This window comes from Linepithema humile, chromosome 7, assembly GCF_040581485.1.
Source record: "Linepithema humile isolate Giens D197 chromosome 7, Lhum_UNIL_v1.0, whole genome shotgun sequence".
In the NCBI taxonomy this organism is placed as follows: Eukaryota; Metazoa; Arthropoda; class Insecta; order Hymenoptera; family Formicidae; genus Linepithema; species Linepithema humile.
In genome coordinates this window covers 19,886,394-19,903,775 of record NC_090134.1, presented here as the reverse complement: position 1 = coordinate 19,903,775, position 17,382 = coordinate 19,886,394, and the positions used below count along the sequence as shown (strand labels likewise).

General features: G+C 39.5%; 1 protein-coding gene across 5 annotated transcripts in view; it reads left to right on the top strand.

Annotated features, from left to right (window-relative positions):
* The window catches only part of Ten-a (tenascin accessory), a 482,645-nt gene that overhangs the window by 48,365 nt on the left and 416,898 nt on the right, over nucleotides 1-17,382 (top strand). For 2 of the 5 annotated variants that reach the window (XM_067358590.1, XM_067358591.1), the window contains exon 1: nucleotides 10,712-12,426. The exons of 2 other annotated variants lie outside the window; for them this stretch is intronic. The gene's annotated coding sequence lies outside the window, so the exon portion shown is untranslated. Of the gene's footprint in view, nucleotides 1-10,711; nucleotides 12,427-17,382 lie in introns of those variants that run through there. One more of the 5 variants, XM_067358588.1, reaches the window with a different exon arrangement.

Here is a 17,382-nt window from a genome sequence, read left to right as displayed (position 1 = left end):
TTTTCGAGCACTTTGGTTTTTGTGCGGTGTTATGATCGCGCGGCGTTCGATTTTTCCACGAATGTGCGGCAAACATTTTAAATGCATGAAAATAATTAGTGGATAATGCAGCAATGAATGATCATTAAACGGGGGGGTCGAGAATCTCATATTGGAAAAAATAGATGCAATAATAATTCCAATACATTTGCATAAGCATTATTTAACTCCTAATAAGAGTCTAAATAAATTTTTAAAATTACAATTGGTTTATCGCGTCGGTTTTGCCGTACACATACACGTATTATATGTTAATTACAAAATAATTTTCAAAATAAACAAATAAAAATTAATTAATTGGTATTTTAACTTTATATTTTCGATAAATTGCGGTAATAATCGTGAAAGCATTTATCTTAAAAAAACATTCTTCGTCCTCTATTATTCTATTAATACGTCTCGTATTACATTTCCGTGATAAAGTTACTAAATGTATAACGCGTAATCCATTATTATGGGGTTGGCAAGAGGAGGCAACTGGTGGCCGTAAGTACTTACATTCGCCCTCGCGTGTTCTCCACGCGTATCACGCGCACATACGCGCCGCGGCCGCGGCGAGTTACCGGTGATATAGTTTGCAGCTGAAACAACCGCTTCCACACTGTCTAGCAGTTGGCGTTTGGCCAGCTCCTGGTGCCGATGTGCCTCTCCTCGCCCGTTATACGAGAATTAGAGTATACTACGCTTCCCCTCCTGTAATTACGCCGGTTTCGCTATCTCCCTCCTTCTCTCTCCCTTCTGCTTCCTTGCTTTCTGATTCTATCTCTCTCATTTTATCCCCCGACATCTCGTGTATTCCATTCTTTATCGTCCGGCCGGACCTGCGTGCGGACGCGCCTCCACTCGACATTTGCATCCCGTTAAACGTCGTAAACTTGTCAAAGCGCGGGCCGTTATGTGCAGAATCGCGAGCCGTACTGCAGTCGCCGTGGGCAACGTTTGCGGTATTCTCCAGCGGATGTCCGGGAAGACAAAGCATCAGAGAACTGCGAGACCGGGGATATCTGCCGCGCCATTATTCCGAACGAATCGACGGACTTGAGAGCACTTAACGGGGATTAACGTTTTTATATCTCTATCTCGGCCGGTGCGCGAAAAACGATATGCTAATGAGCTGATAATACCGAAATTCGGCTAACGAGGGCCGCTGTATTTCACTGTCGCAGCGACAAACAGACTCGCGCGACGGTTCTTGCGTCTCTTAATTCGCAAACGAATCGCCGAACGTAGGAGTGCACTTAAAGCAGATTAGGGCTCCGGCGATATCATCAGCTGTCGATGTATTATCGGTGTTGCCATCAAAGTTGTAAAAACAAAAATGATACAGGTGTTAACGAATATTTTTGTAATTCTTGGACTATTCGACATACGATATTTTTTATTCGTGCAAATTTATAGACATTTTTAGGATAAAAATAATAGAGTAGATATACGCGACTCCATTCTAAACTATCCGTTCAAGCTCTTTCTAAATTTAAATAATACATATAGTTATTGGTCGATTTATAGTTTGTATCAGCGGTAGACGGTATCAGTTCTACATCAGCTATCTAAAAATATAATTATGCGATACTAATTACGTTGACCGCGTTCTGTGGACGTTTTAACAGTGTCGCTATTTATGGAGAAACGTCCCGTCTATGTAATTACTGCCTAATCTTTGATGCACTATGAATAGAGATGATTCGGTTTACAGCGTGTGGCTGATCTTCGATATAATATATATTTTAGTATCCAATACACGACTTATAATTTATTTTATTACGCTCGGTTATGTAACCGGAATATCTTTTCTGTTTCTATATTTACTGTCGTTTCGTTTATGTGTATTAATCGCGCAAAGTAACGATTGAGATGAAACGTCGAAGATAATGCAGTCAGCCACTACGACACGGCGCTCTCCTGGCGCTCTGACGTTGTTATAAAATCTCGTGTCTTAAGTCCAAATCGATTGGCATTTCGTTGTGGATCATCGCATGGTAACAATATGTGACCACTACACTTTTTCATTTATGTCACGCGCCGATTTATGACTCTATTAGCTGATAATGGTGAAAAATACAGCTGCGGAATAACGATCTTGGCTTATAGTGATCATAAATGTAGAATAAAATGTCGCGCTACGCGAAGGGTAATGCCGACGATGCGGCCAGGCTGGGCATATATTCACGGTAAGTGGCGTGAGTTATGAAAACTTCATGATATATCCAGGATACTTTATGCCTTTATGAAGGACTGCTAAAATAATGTATAAGCGCAATGCTTTTCGCATACTCGCGTAATTAAAAACTATCCACCGAGATACTTTCACTATACAATGCACGAGTAAAAAGCTGAAAAGAATCAACCTTCATTAAAGGTGGTTATTTTAATTGCAGTAGACTCTATTTATAATAACGTAAATTAATTTAATAATATTGCCGTAAAAGAAAAAGCACTAAAAATATAATTTGTAATTAATGGAATACTTATATTTTATGAGAATATATTTTATGAGAGAGAGAGAGAGAGAGAGAGAGAAAAAAAGAGAGTATTATTACATTAATTAATACTTTTTATTATAATTAAAAAAAATATTGACGCCTCGATACTGAAATAGATGGCACAAAGTTTACCAAGCACAGTCGAGAGCAAATGGGCAATGTTCGAGACATCCAGTATAATTTACAGTGCATCAATATCTGTATTAATATCGGAATTCTCACCAGTCGTATATTGATTCTAGCACGGATTTCAATAACACCATGCGCATTGTAATCAGATATCCATTGCATTATATCACGATGAAATCCATACAGCAGAGAATACATTTATTCTGCTCGGGGCGCGAAGAAATTCACTTCACATGTTTTCTCGGTATAATCTTCGTGAAATTTAATAGTTTGGAAGTTGGGTTCATAATTAAATATGTATAGGCGAAAGCAAGCTAACTTTATATTTCGGCAAACTTTTTAGACATCGCAGTTGCAATTAATAATTGGAAACGTGCGTAAATTTATAATTACAAATGAGTACAACGTGCATCGGGAAATGAACACATCGTAATATTGAAATTACGAGCAGAGCAGCGCTATTATAACTCCTCTACATTATGTAACTTATATTATCTTCTGCAAAACCTTGCGACATCTCCCCAACTAACTACATCACGTATGCCTTCTAATGTGTCTAGTTGGAAAAGTTAGCGCAAGAGTATTATCTAGTTGATCTATGCTAAGTTGGACAACGCCTTAAAGACGTTATACGCTTGGCCAATTTGATGAATATTAAGGGGCGCGTATTGAGTTAGAATCTGCAGTTGTAGTCATAGATAGCAAATTGGGAAAGTTGTAGTGCTGCCGACGCTACCAGAGCGCGTTTGCGTCTTGTTGTATTATCTTAGAAACTTTCTGACGTCTTATAAGTTTCCAACTTTTGTTATATACGTATGCAAAGTTGTGTCGCGTGTTCCGCCATGACAGGTTGTTATTGAATATGAGTAGAAACGCGTAAGATTTATTTATATTTTATCGACGTATGCATGCACAATGTAAATACTTTCGTGGAATAAGGAAAAAGAACACATCGATTTGGAGTAACACGAATGATATGGGATTTAAATTTTATAATCCTGCAAACTAAGCCTAGTTTTTTTCGCAATTTATCAATTATTTACGTAATGTAGACTTTTGAGAGGAAAATAGATTTTCTGATTATTATTAAGATTGGAGGCACAAGTGCAAAGCAAAATTCATGAAGAAGCATAGAACACAATTTTCATTTCGCGGAAATGTTTATTGTTTACACTAGAAGAGATTCTGCAGACATTTAATCAGAGTATTTCAAGCGGACGGTGGTAGTTCATGCCGTAAAACTCTCGAGACGAATAGTACACACTTGATGCATTCTTTGCTAAAGTTAGGGTAAACAAATTTAAAATACTAAAAGAGAAATACAGAAGGTAGACGTAAACGCAACGAGCCACCAAGCATTCAATTGGCTTCATTTAATTTTATTTAAATACAACGTCAGTACGTATATATATATTAAATATAAAATACATATATGTAAATATTTAACACAAAACATTAAATTAACTAGTTGCTATTTACGCACACTGCAATATACCATATTTTCGTTACGAGAGAATTAGGTGTTTGTTATATTTAATCTAATTAGCTTGTTTTTGGGCATAATCAATGTATTCAATATTTTAGCTGTCGTAATTAATAAATCATAAGCAATATTACAAAATGTACATTACAAGTAATCGCTTCGTTACATCGATCTCTATGAAGCATCGTTGAAAGCATAAATGCATGTAACGACCATGTTGCACGCAAATTGCAGAATAGGCCTGTGTACTCTTGTTTGCTTTGATTTACTCAAGCGGCATAACGTCATTTGACCGCAATAAACATTTCAGTAGAAGTTATCCGAGTTTAACGAGACTGTGCAGTGTACTGAACTGTTCAACGCGCTGATACTTCTACCCGTTAACCATTCAACTGAATAGACAGACGATAATTGTGCATCGCATTTCTTAAGTTCGCATTACAATTTGATGGCGACGCGTCATTTTCACTATAGATTTACTTATCATCTATTTAATGGAAATCTACAATTTTTAACATTTATGCACTAACTGTATCGCAAAAGAAAAGAGATGTGTTATTCTCAATATCCACGTAATAGAGTGTGCTATCACACCATGAGACGATATGAATAGGGATATAACGAAGACACGTAGAAAGCATGCCGCAATATATCATGCATAACAAGTGACTAGTCCGACTCTATGCCATGCACGAGTTGTCTAAGGGATGTTATTGCGCCAGACACAATCACAATCATATTTCTTAACTATGACGAGAGAAACATGGCCTATTTCTCTCTCTTATTCTTCCTAGTCATCGCGCAGCTCTTTTTTGTTTGTACAACTAGACATAAATCGGTATATATCCAATTCTGCAATGCAGCAAAAGTTGGAAGGCCAGTTCGCGTTCATAATTAATCAACGTTACAGAAACTGGTGTGCTATCATTTAGTTCTTGAATTTTGTCTTTCAATATTACAAACAAAGTATGAATTACAGAAGTGTCGGGTCAGATATTCATTCAAATATCATGCGAGCTCTTTCTACTACATATGGATAATTCGCAGGCAAGTGGGTTATTCCGCGAATATAATAAACACGTCGCTTTGCGGTACGTGCAGTGAAATTTAACGAAGATAGCACATTCAGCGAGAAGAGAGTATTGAATACCATGTATATTGAACATTACAAAGCACACTCTTTGATTAATTATCACATAGATATTCGTCGATTTTATGGAATCTGACATATTTATGGCTTGAAATAGCTAGTACTAGGTGCGCAACTAAGTTTCCGGGTTTCACACATGAATGGCGCTAACGATACATGTAGTCGATATACATGTCTAAAGTTGTGTTTTTTTATTAACTTGGACATCTGTCAACAATAACCAGTTATAATACCAACACATATCGCAACGCAAAAATTTTTTTTCTAACAATAAAGATGTCGAGTTTTGTGCCAACTAAACAGCATTTGCGGGAAGCTTTGCTTTTCTGCTTCAACTTGAAAGAAAATGCAGCTGAAGCAGGTCGTTTGCTTAAGAAAGCCTACGGCAAACATGCACCATCGAAAACTACCTGTAAAGATTGGTTTAAACGCTTCAGAAGTGGCGATTTCGACACTGAGGACAAGGAGCGCTCCGGAAGACCAAAAACATTTGAGGACGCCGATCTGCAAGCGTTATTGGATGAAAATGATACGCAAACACAAGACAACAACAACTGATAAATTTGAACCATGCATTGCTCGAAAAACGGCCAGAATGGGACACGAGACACGAACGAGTAATATTGCAGCACGACAACGCTCCGTGCCATCGCACTTCCATCGTCCAGGACACCATCAAAACGCTGAAATGGGATCTGCTACCGCACCCGCTGTATTCACCAGACCTGGCCCCTTCCGATTATCACTTGTTCCGGTCGATGGCGCATGGCTTGGCTGGGCTACACTTGGCCAATTTCGAAGAAGTGCAGAATTGGTTGGATGAATGGTTTCGATTCAAAGACGCGTCGTTTTATCGTCGCGGTATTCATGTATTGCCAGAGAGATGGCAAAAATGTGTAGCTAGCGAGGGACGATATTTTGAATAAACCGTTTTTTGTATTTCTCTTGAAATTTTCCATTTTGCATTGATAAAAAAAACCCGGAAACTTAGTTGCGCACCTAGTATGTACATAGCTTGAAAAGCTTCTACTATATATTGCTCTTGCAACGTATTAACATATTTTTGTATTAATGAATACTTAACTTGAAGATTATAAATATGCATCATTATTTTTTTCTCATTTTTATAGGCTTATAAAATTTCCAATAATTTTAAACAAAATATATATAAAATACTGCAATTTTTTAAAATTTTATTTTAGTATTGTTTTTCCATTCTGCAAAAACTGTTATAGGCATCAACCGTTCTTTGCCTTAACGACGCCCTTAAAGAATTACGATATACTTTACTTACCCTCTTTTCGTAAAAACCAGGTCGTAAATGTTCAGGCCATTTCACGTTAACTCTACCTGATAATTCGGATGAAACAACGTCGAGACAAATTATCGAGATAAAATAGAAATAACGGTTAATGTACAATATAATGTATAATATATAATTGTAACAAATATATACAACGAATATAGGACGAAGAAAAAGAAAAAAATACCGTAAAACAGATTTGACAAATTTATTGATCGATTGATATTGAGATTAATATTGATACGACGTTGTTACATTACACGGTCTTGTATTTCTCCGAGTTTTAATTTGAATATTAGTCAAAATGACAGTTGCTTCGAAGCAGAAAATTTACATATCTTTATGAAATTTTGATTTAATGTGATATAAAAAAAGATTCAGTTAATGGAGAATGATGTGATTCTCACATACATCGTTGGATCTAAAATTTATAAGCTCAGAAAAGATATGAGTATATTATAACAAAATAAGTTAAAGAAATTAATGAATAATGTTACATTAACATCTGGAGATTAAAATTTAATAAGCAATAATGGCAAAAAGTATAAGATAAAAATAGTGCTACTTATATAAGTGACATTAATCCGATATTAATCGTTCAATATTAATGATAACATTATTAACAATGACAAGCGGCTTAATATATTATTCATACGCGAAAGTTATGATAATTATTATGCTCTAGATTGTTGAAACATTTATCAGCATCATTTAATCCTAGAGTCACACTAAGGCATCATCATTTCCATTAATCAAGTTGTTTACTCTACATTCTCGGGGAAACGCTGACAGCGTTGGGATGTTTTCTTCCGTGCAACCTAGAATTGGCTCTGGCCCGATGGAACGTGAGCTTATCGAGTAATTCCATACGTCCTGAAGGCAGGTTATCACGACGAACACGTCTGTTCCTGTTACGCACGGAGGCTGCTTCGCGCACGTGTACGAGGCTCGATGCATCAGAATGACGTTGGCGCTCCGTTTACATTGTGCGATCACAGAATACGGTTCGGCGAAATAGCAAAGGCGCAAAGCTAACGCGATAGCAATGGCGGAATTAATGTATTCGCGTTACGCAGTGCTCATCGTATCAGCCGCGACTAGACGAATGCTAATTAGCGGAAGATATATGCCCCGTGTCTGGTAGAGAGCGCTGTCTTCTATTACTAACGCAGTAGATATTATCCACACTCGACGACTTTTGTTTCGCAGTAGTATGAGCTATTTACAAGCGCGGCAGCAGTTGCTAGAATCCATAATAATACATAATAATTGTATAACAGCGTTCACCGCTTCTTTACGTTAAAATACGCTATTGAGTGGGAAAAATTGAACGAAAAATTACGATCTCGTTCATTCATAAGCATTATTCTGTGCCTTCTGGAGTGTTCGAGCAGACTCACATCTGCGCGAGAGTGCATTATATTTCTTGTTCCGCGTCAGGCGAACTCACGAAATAGTTGTACAATGTTCATTTACATAATTTTAACATGTAACATACAATGAGCTGACATCTTATTCCGAGTTTAGTAAGATTCTGTAATTATAACAAGAAGCATAACTTGCGAATAACAGTAGTAAACGACAGTTCTATGTGCAACTTTCAATATCTCACAATTTTACAAAATATTTTTCCGTAAATGTATGGAATAATTTGAAAAAAATTCGAAAAGCAAAAGTAATAATGAAAAATTGGACACAACGGCGAACGGCAACGTAAAAGCCTGCGAGAATACAGAGGTACAAACACTGTCGTGTTATGCAAAGTGTCACAGCGGGGAGCAGTTAGCTGCTCCGCAATTTGCTAACATATGAATTCTGCGCGGCTTCGCGCCCATTAACTAACGGTAATGATCCGACAGAAATAGTTTCGCGCATCTACTTTGTCGAGCGACAAACTGTAATGGTGATGCACAAGCCGAGTAATTTAATATAGCGTATAATTCAGACGAAATCGGGACCCTGAAACCTGTTACCGCGTCTGGTTAAAGCAGCCGTGAAAACGGATCTACGAGCAGCTATAATAGCCGTTGCCAAGTTTTCGGCTGTGTTACGGCGATGTTCGAATCACCGGCTGGTCCGACTAATGAGTAATTAGACCACCGGGCGTTGCGTTCAATTTTAAGACTCCCGTCGTAGCCACGTTAAGATAATAAGCTCTGGCTACAGGTTTCGTGAAATCATATATCCCCTTGTTATGAATAACAATATAACTTTGTGTTCGAAGATGCCTGAGAACCTCTTTAACCGACAGGCATCGGGATCAAGCTTCGTCAATACATAAACAGCGTTGTACGTCGTAAATTCAATCATACGAAAGCAATAAAATAAAGCAACGGATTACCATCTTACAATCTGGCTAAAAAAAAATGTGACGCATGATTGGAATTCAATATTGCGATAATCTATAACGGAGTTTAATTAAATAACTGTCGATAGAATATGAATTTAATTACACTCAAAGTAACAGGTAATGATATAACTTAATCTAAAAATGTGGAGCATACTGGAAATCAATAAATTTGACAGTTAATATTAGACAGTCGTAAAAATACTTGTCGGTTACCAAAAACAGTTGTATATACACGGAAAAAATTTTGCTACCGCAGCGAAATCGTTGCTATTGCACATTAGATGTAACAGCGACAAAACTTTGCTACTATAATTAATTTTTCAAATTATTCAATATGTCAGCAAAATCTATTTTGCTGGTAGAATAGATGAATTTTGCTGAGTACATTTGCTTCATAAAGACACATTAATTTGCTGTTACAACAAGATAATTTATTTCTAACAAATGCGTTTTACTAATGCAGCAAAATTATCGCTGCCAATGTAAATTTTAATAGCAAAGTAAAAATCAATTTATTATAATAGTGATTTGCAGATTTAGCAAAATTATTTGCAATAAATAAAATTAGCATGCATAACAAATCTCTTTGCTACCCATATAATAACTAATATGTTTTGCTATAACAGCGTAAAATTTGCCGCGTCAACAAATTCTTTTTTCCGTGTATATAATTATTATGCAAATAAATAGAAGATACAGAATCGCATCAGAATTACTTACTGTAATTCGATGTTCAAAGTGATGTCTTTAATTAATCGCAATATTATTAGATAAATATTATCTGCATGGTAAATAATACTGTTACAATTTATTTAATGAAACACGAGATATGCTTTACCCTACGAGATATGCTTTACTTTGCTAGCTATTTATATTTCATCCAGTTGTTTTGAAATCGTTATAAAAAATATAATAAAAATAATGTGGTAATTTACAATAACTGCTCACCTGAATCGTTGAATGACGCAAATGTTCTCATGTCGAAGAACATCAAAATAATTATGCTTTAAATCGTAATTAACATACATTGTAATCGTACAATATTTAATTATTAGACATTTTAAATCAAACTAATTGCGTCTTAAAAACCGTAAGTATACATAATTTATTTTCACGAATATGAAATTATAGATTAAAAGAAAGGAATAGTAGATATCTAGTCTTCTTTACATATTTAATTTAAGTACACTGTCGTGATATACAGTATATATGTATACCGTTACGATTAAATCGATGTATGTATACCGTCTAAACGCAAGGTAATTCCCCGTGAAGAAGCAGCTGCACAATTAGTCCCTAAACAGGCGGTGTGGACTTTAGACTTAAAATGCGCAACCAGGAAGAGTTTGTCCTAAATTTAATCATAGTTTTACCGCGACCGTGTACGTCATGCATTCTATCTGACAAATCTAGTGAAATCCGCAACGATGAAAATGTACACATATACGTTTATAGAGAGATATCATATTTATTTTACGCCACAAAAGCATCCGACAAGCTAGGTCGATGTTGGAAATGCCGCTCGCGCAAGACAATCCAATTTCAGTACCCGTTTAATGTGTATTCTTGAATTAAGACAAATATTCGCGTTCGTGTTCTGCAGACTTGCATCCTTTTCTTTTGCAAGTATGTATGCGCCTTGAGGTTTCATCAACAGTTACATCGCAGTAGTAACAGTATATCGGCGCCGCTGCGGCAGGCGATACGAGACGCATAGTCACGAATGAAGGAGGCAGAGAGGAAGGACAAGGTGAGTGTGAGGGGTGAGGGGATAACGCGAGAGAGTCCAGAGATGGAGAGAGAGAGAGTAAAGGAAGAAGAGAGAATATGAAGCGCGTAGCGGACGAACACGGTAGAGGGAGGGAGAGACTACCGGTACGGTGAGTGAAAATAGAATAAGAGGAGAGCAGGTAACGGGAGGACGAAAGCGGGTGGGGGGTCGCAGGGGGAGGAGAGTTTCCTCCTTTTCAACCCCCGTGTTGCCGCGTACCGCGCAGAGCGGGCGCGTAGGTATACGTACACACTAGGCGTCTATATTTTATATCCGGTGTACCCGAGTTGTCGCTAGGGCGCAGACTCGAGCCAATCGGGGTCGGTCGGCTTGCCAGTTACTTTTCGCGATCCACCGTGGCCGCTCTTCCGCGGCGCAGGTAGACAGACGGGCGACAGTCAGTTAGTCAGTCGGTGAGACCGGGGACGGAAGGGTGTAAGAGGATCGGCGAGAGAGTAAGGGGAGGAAAAAAAATAAATAGCAAAAGGTAAAAGAAAACCGCGAGCGGGAGCGAAAAGGGGTGAAAACAGTGGCATACAAAGAAAGGCAAAAAGAAGGCGGGAGGGTGAAAAGCACGGGAAATACGGCGGGAAGGAAAGGAAGATAGAGGGTAAGAGAGAAGATCGTAGGTGCGCTGGCCCCCCCGTACCGGAGTCCGCATTCGCCGCACAAAAGCACAACTTGCGCACTGTTGCACCGCGTTACCAAGCTACTGCGCGAGCAACCGAACTGTGCCGCTCGGCCACCCCTGCCGAGCAGTCGAGTGCTTTCGTGCGGGGTGTTTACGTCGTCGCGCGGGATAAACACACACGTTGTCGCGGCTCGCTCTTGTAGCTCTGTCCTACGCACTCCTGCTCCCCTTTCTCTTTCGATCGGCGTGGATCAGCTGGAACGTTGACGCTCGGTCCATCGCCCTCGCGTAGCTCGAGTGGACGTCCTACGTCGTGCGGATGTGAGAAAACAGTTTCGCGGAGACGAGCGTGATTGCTGATCGCCGACCGTGATCAAACGCGGCAAAGCTACGCGCGTACGGATACGGTAGAACGGTAGAATGTCCAATTTGAACTACTAATCACTTCGGCTTTAGCGCTCACCCACGGATTACAGAGACAGCTTTCTTCACCGAACCGTGACAGTTCAGACCGTTGTTGCCGTATTTACGTAAATGCGTTTCGAGTAAGTCCGTAAATTTCGCGACTTGGAACTTTATATCGCGTTGTGGCAGTCACGTTGGCGTGGCGCGCTCGCGAGAAATTGGGAGATTAGGATCGCTAGCTCGGGGGATTCGCTAAATCGACGGGGTAGAGAAGCGGTGGCGGCGGGCACCGTGACAGTGCAGCAGTGTGCGACGAAGGCTGCAATGATACGTGACTGACTTAACCCTGAGCTCGCTTTCGTATGTATATACGTCGGTACAGCTTCGAGTGGAACTCTCACGTTACCGCGAATTGAACCGCGTGAGTGGAACGCGGCAGGGAAAGAGACGGAGAAAGAGAGACAGAGAGAGACACGTTGATCTCGTCATTGTTCGCGCTGGATGTCACTACGTCATCGCGTTGTAAGGTGTACGTGTGCGGACGTACGTAATCGTCGTTTGTGCCTGACGTACACTCGCGCGGCAAAGTGACTACCCCGAAGTGCAGCGGTGATAAGAAGATACAGCCACGCGACGTGATCGTTAGCATAAATGACAAGCGGAGCCAGGGCATCGAACTGAGGTGAGTCCCGTTTTTGTGTCCCGTATCGCGCCCGCACGGCTATAGATAGCCGTGCCTCCGATGCATCGGTCGATGATTTCCACGACCGATTTCAGAATTGGACGTAATATCTTGGCTGGTACATAGGATTTAATTAAAGGGAATAGGTCGGCACCGCCACATTAATCGTGCGAGTTCGGGCAAATGAAATTATAATCGAACGTCGGGCTGGGTCTCGAATTACGCGCCGCGGAGATAGAACCTCGGGGCGCTTGTGCTTCTGGTGTTATCGTGCTCCCCCTCTGGAGACCTTTCCGCCCTGCTCCCGGTACGTAATGAAAATTCAAGAAAACTCGAGAACTTTTCATACATTAAAATCCAACTGTTGTGCGGATGCGTGCGGAGATGCTTTTCGTATTTATATGAAGCTACGTGGACGCAGACGATTACAATATATAGCTAGCTCTGTGTGCATATATCTCTTTTGAATTCACATATATTCGTGTTTGCACAAACAACATTTTTATATGTATATCTCCATAAGCATAAAGTAGAAAATATTTGACACTAATATTAATAACACTTACATACAATTTAATTAAAATAAAAGTCCACATTTAGCATATAATTCGTGTAATGAATATTTTCGCATAAAATTACTTAATTACATTGCGTTACATAATAACATTTTGTTCTTAATAATCAGTAGGTCATCGCGTAACTGGAGTGTATAATTGGCAGCGTACTTCTTTTTACTTGTTCCATCGATCAAAGAAGTTTTAATGAAACTTTTTACGTCTTTGATCAAACACTTTTCCTCAAACGATATTGCCTTATGAATTGTTTCTGAAATTGAGAACAAGCTACAGGACAGAGAATATACCTTTATTTTATCCACAAAGTTACTTTGTTCGATTTGTCGTCGATGACTATTGATAATAACGGCAGATTTTAATCTTATCTTACATCGAATACAACAATGCAAAAGCGGCGTTTTTATCGAGATAAAATCGCAATAATGCTGCACAATATTTCTTTGAGTATACCGCGACGAGTCAATCAATCAATAATATCAAATAAATAATATCAAATAAAAAATCAAATAATATCAATATCAAATAAACAAATCAATAACCAATAATATTAAATAAACTTTCATATCGATAAATTTCCTATCGTGACGTTCAAATCGTCAATAAACATTCATGTCACATGCTTGTCATAAGCCGATGAGCGAGGTCTGATCCTCATCGCTTCAGGGATCGCCAAGCTCGTTCTACATGCGACGGTCCGTCGCAAGCGCGTTGGCCGGACGCATTCGAAGATGCGCTCCGACGTGCATCGGCGTAATCGGAATACCGGATTGTTAAGTATCTCGATCATCTCGGGTATGCATAACGGTAGCTCGTCGTGTAGCTCATTTTGTGTAGCTACGTAAGCGTTCGGCTCCGCGTACTACGGATGGCTGTCGCGCGTACACGCCACCGAGCAGAATCCTATGCAAATATGCTGAAAGCATAGCCGGGACGCTCGCGGGGTTTAAACGCGCTACTTAACTGTGCGTTACGTGTGCCGACAGATCGATTTGTCTAACCCGCCTTCTTGTCTCGCCGCGACCCTCATATTCTCGCCGTCAATGGACACGAAGGCTGGCCGCGAAATGTCATTACGATAACGCGATCAATCGCGCCCGCAAGGGCGCCGATGATGAACGATTGAAGCGGTTTGGCGAGCGTCCGACGTATTCGCGGTTCTACCTGCACGCTCACCTCCTTCGCTCCGAGCGCATTTCCCTCTCTCGTCGTATCGATCTTGTAAACGGAAGAAAGAAATTTTTATACGGTTATTCTCCGCCGCTGCCGGGTAATGCGATTCTGAGCCGCGTGTGCTACGATAAAGGGGCACCGTAAGCGTGTAAACAGGAAAATTGGTAGACAGCAAAGCCGTGGCCTAATCTTGCTTTTGACTTGAAACCGGGACGGCCGATTACCATAATACAATTTATTTCCATAAAGTAGTTGATCGTAAGCGATTACCGCATGTTCGACCGACGAATCCCTTCGCCGTTAGCGCGGTGCTTCGGAATACATTACGAATACATATAGATAGATGGCAAAAATGACTATCGCAGGCACGTAGCAAGCGCATAAATAGATGACAGGTTCAAGAGTGCGATTCGAATTTGATATTGAGGCTAGTATTATTATACATTTCTCGATATCGAAAAATGGCTGATTAAATTCAATGCTGGAATACTCGAAATGCCTATCGTGCATTAAACATTCGCGCGCTCTAATCGGAATGTTGTAACGATCGCTTAATGCATATACGGCGACGTACGAATCACATTATAATGCGATCACCGAATTACCCGCGTATTCCACGTATTGTTTCTTTGTGAATGATGCATTACTTCGCTTCGCGTTCACGCCTATCGCGTCTGAGTATCTCCGCTGTCCCAATCCCCATTAATTTTAATGGATGCCGAGGCCGCAGACTTAATGCTCATCTGCATAATAGACACCTGGAACAATTACAGAACACACGAAAATGCACGCATAACTGCTCTTACTCTCGTGCGTCGGACATCATCACTTTAAAGATCGCGTTGAATTCATAGGTTTGTGAAATGCGCTTTCAAGATTAAATACACGGATTCTATATGCTATGAATTAATAAACATAATTAAATTTATTATTCCTGAAAAGCATCCCTCATTAAACTGACTTTTATTATTGAAAAAGTACAAAATGAAAATGCGAACGAAACCAATATTTCAGCAATATTGTTTATCATGAAATACTGCAAAATATCGGATTGCAATATTAACAACGTCTTTCTCAGCCGCCGAGTTCTCTGACGCTTTCGGTCATTTCTACCTCTCCTTTCGCTTACCACGAGCAGTATCCAATACCCATTAATTTTAATGATGAACGTGGTCAGTTTAACACGTACCGGAGTCATTGTAGCAACCGTGTGGGCAATAAATCATATCCCCTTGTCACTGAAAAGTGCATGGTTCAAATAAGTACGCACGTTATTTGTACACCCTGCCTACACTCTGACTTTCCTCACCCCTCCGGGTACATGTCTACATATGGATAGTTAGAGAACATGATATTATTCTTCAATGCGATCGGAATGGGTGGCGCCGTTATCTATTCAGTTGGAAAAGATAACATGTGTAATTTGCTTGTTTTTTTTTACCTTATTTTTCTTGTAAAACGTTTAAGGTATTTATTTTGTCGGTTTTTCAATTTATTCTTCCACTTTTTAATATAACATTATTTCGCTTTACATAATATTTCTATTCTTTTTAATACAAAGTGTGCTTTAAATATTTAATAATATTTCATTATTTCTAAAATAAATTTTTGTAAACTTAGCTGACTCGAAATTAGTTCAGGATTGTAATATTCTGCATAGCAGTTGGTCAAAGCTACATCACGACATTATTTGCCTACCAGTAAAGTTGAAAAATTACTACGCATTAGCGACGCCACGGCGATGAAAAATTATATAACCGTACCGTAGCCCACTGAGAGCCGGGAGCGAAAGACCACCGCGTAACCGGAAATTATCATAAATTTTATAAGACTGCCTCGGAGAAGAGGGGATGGTCTCACCCGAGAAGAAGGGAAAAAGGAGAGCTAATATCGCTAATATCCCGGCTTATCGATTAGGGTAACTGTGTTCGTACACGACGGCCACGTTACGCACGCCAGCGATGAGGAACACGCGATAAGATGGACGTGCCGCGAAAAAATAATGTGTCTTTTAAATACCGAAATTACGCTAATTGTCGACGACTAACTAAGATTACAAAGGTCGCCCGCCGCGTACAGAGGAGATCCATTTGCCACCCGCGGACGTGCCTGACACAGCAAAAGACCGTATATAGAATGAGAAAACTCGGGAGTGAAGATTTTCTTTGAAAACAAGTACGACTGTTAATGAGACGATGAGTCTCGTTACCTATTCTCTCACTCGTCGCCTACCGCGAATGTAAACGTCCTTGTTTCTAACTTCACTTAAAATTATACACTTGCCGTAGTCCGATCGTTACTGTCGCATCGATTAAGAAGTTATAGCGATTATAGTGACCAGTTAGTGGTTAGCTATATCCGTATATACTTGACAACGTTTGACAGTAGAACGACATAAGTAACGATTTATTGACCCATATTCTATGTATATTTAAAATTCGATTTCCAACTTCTACATGATTATTGCTTGAATCCTTGTTTAACAACTTTGACAGCTCGCAGAAATGTTCTGTAAAGTTTTCATGTAATTCTCATTCAAAAATTTTGACCAGTTCTCCGAGTGGTTCTGATTTTCTCGCGCACAAAAATATACTTCAACTAAAATTATCGCACGCTTCTTTCGGATATAACTTTTCATAAATGTAGCGCAGTTATAACACAGGTCATTCTTAGACCTCTAAATCGTTATAGTTGTCGTGCAACAAGAACGCGAACTGTTGAAAGTAGAATACATTCGCGCCATCAAAGTGAAATATTTCATCGTTAAGGTTGTACGTACATAATAAGTGTGCATGGATTAAGGTTGTCGCACACTGTGTCTCGTGAGAGATGACTATATACTTGCCACAGGCATTTAGTATACAACGACATTTTAAGCCGAGCGTTGTTAACAAGTGCATATACTAACGATCGCACAGCGAATATTTATTTCCTCGCGTTGCAACCGTATTATACTAAAATAGCGATGAAAAAAAGCGCACATTAAAATCACTTGACTGAAGTAAAAAAAAAAAAAAAATGTTTGTATTTCTATGTGCTTTCCGATATCCTATAAAAAGCTACAACAACATTTTCGGTGGGCAGCGAAGAGTCGCTATTAATGTGGCATTTTATTTCCGATCTCAATATCACCATTGCGGACGAACGGAAATCGAATGTTACAGCTGCCGCGGAATATTTTCGCCCGGTGCGAAAGCGATGCTTGTTTCGT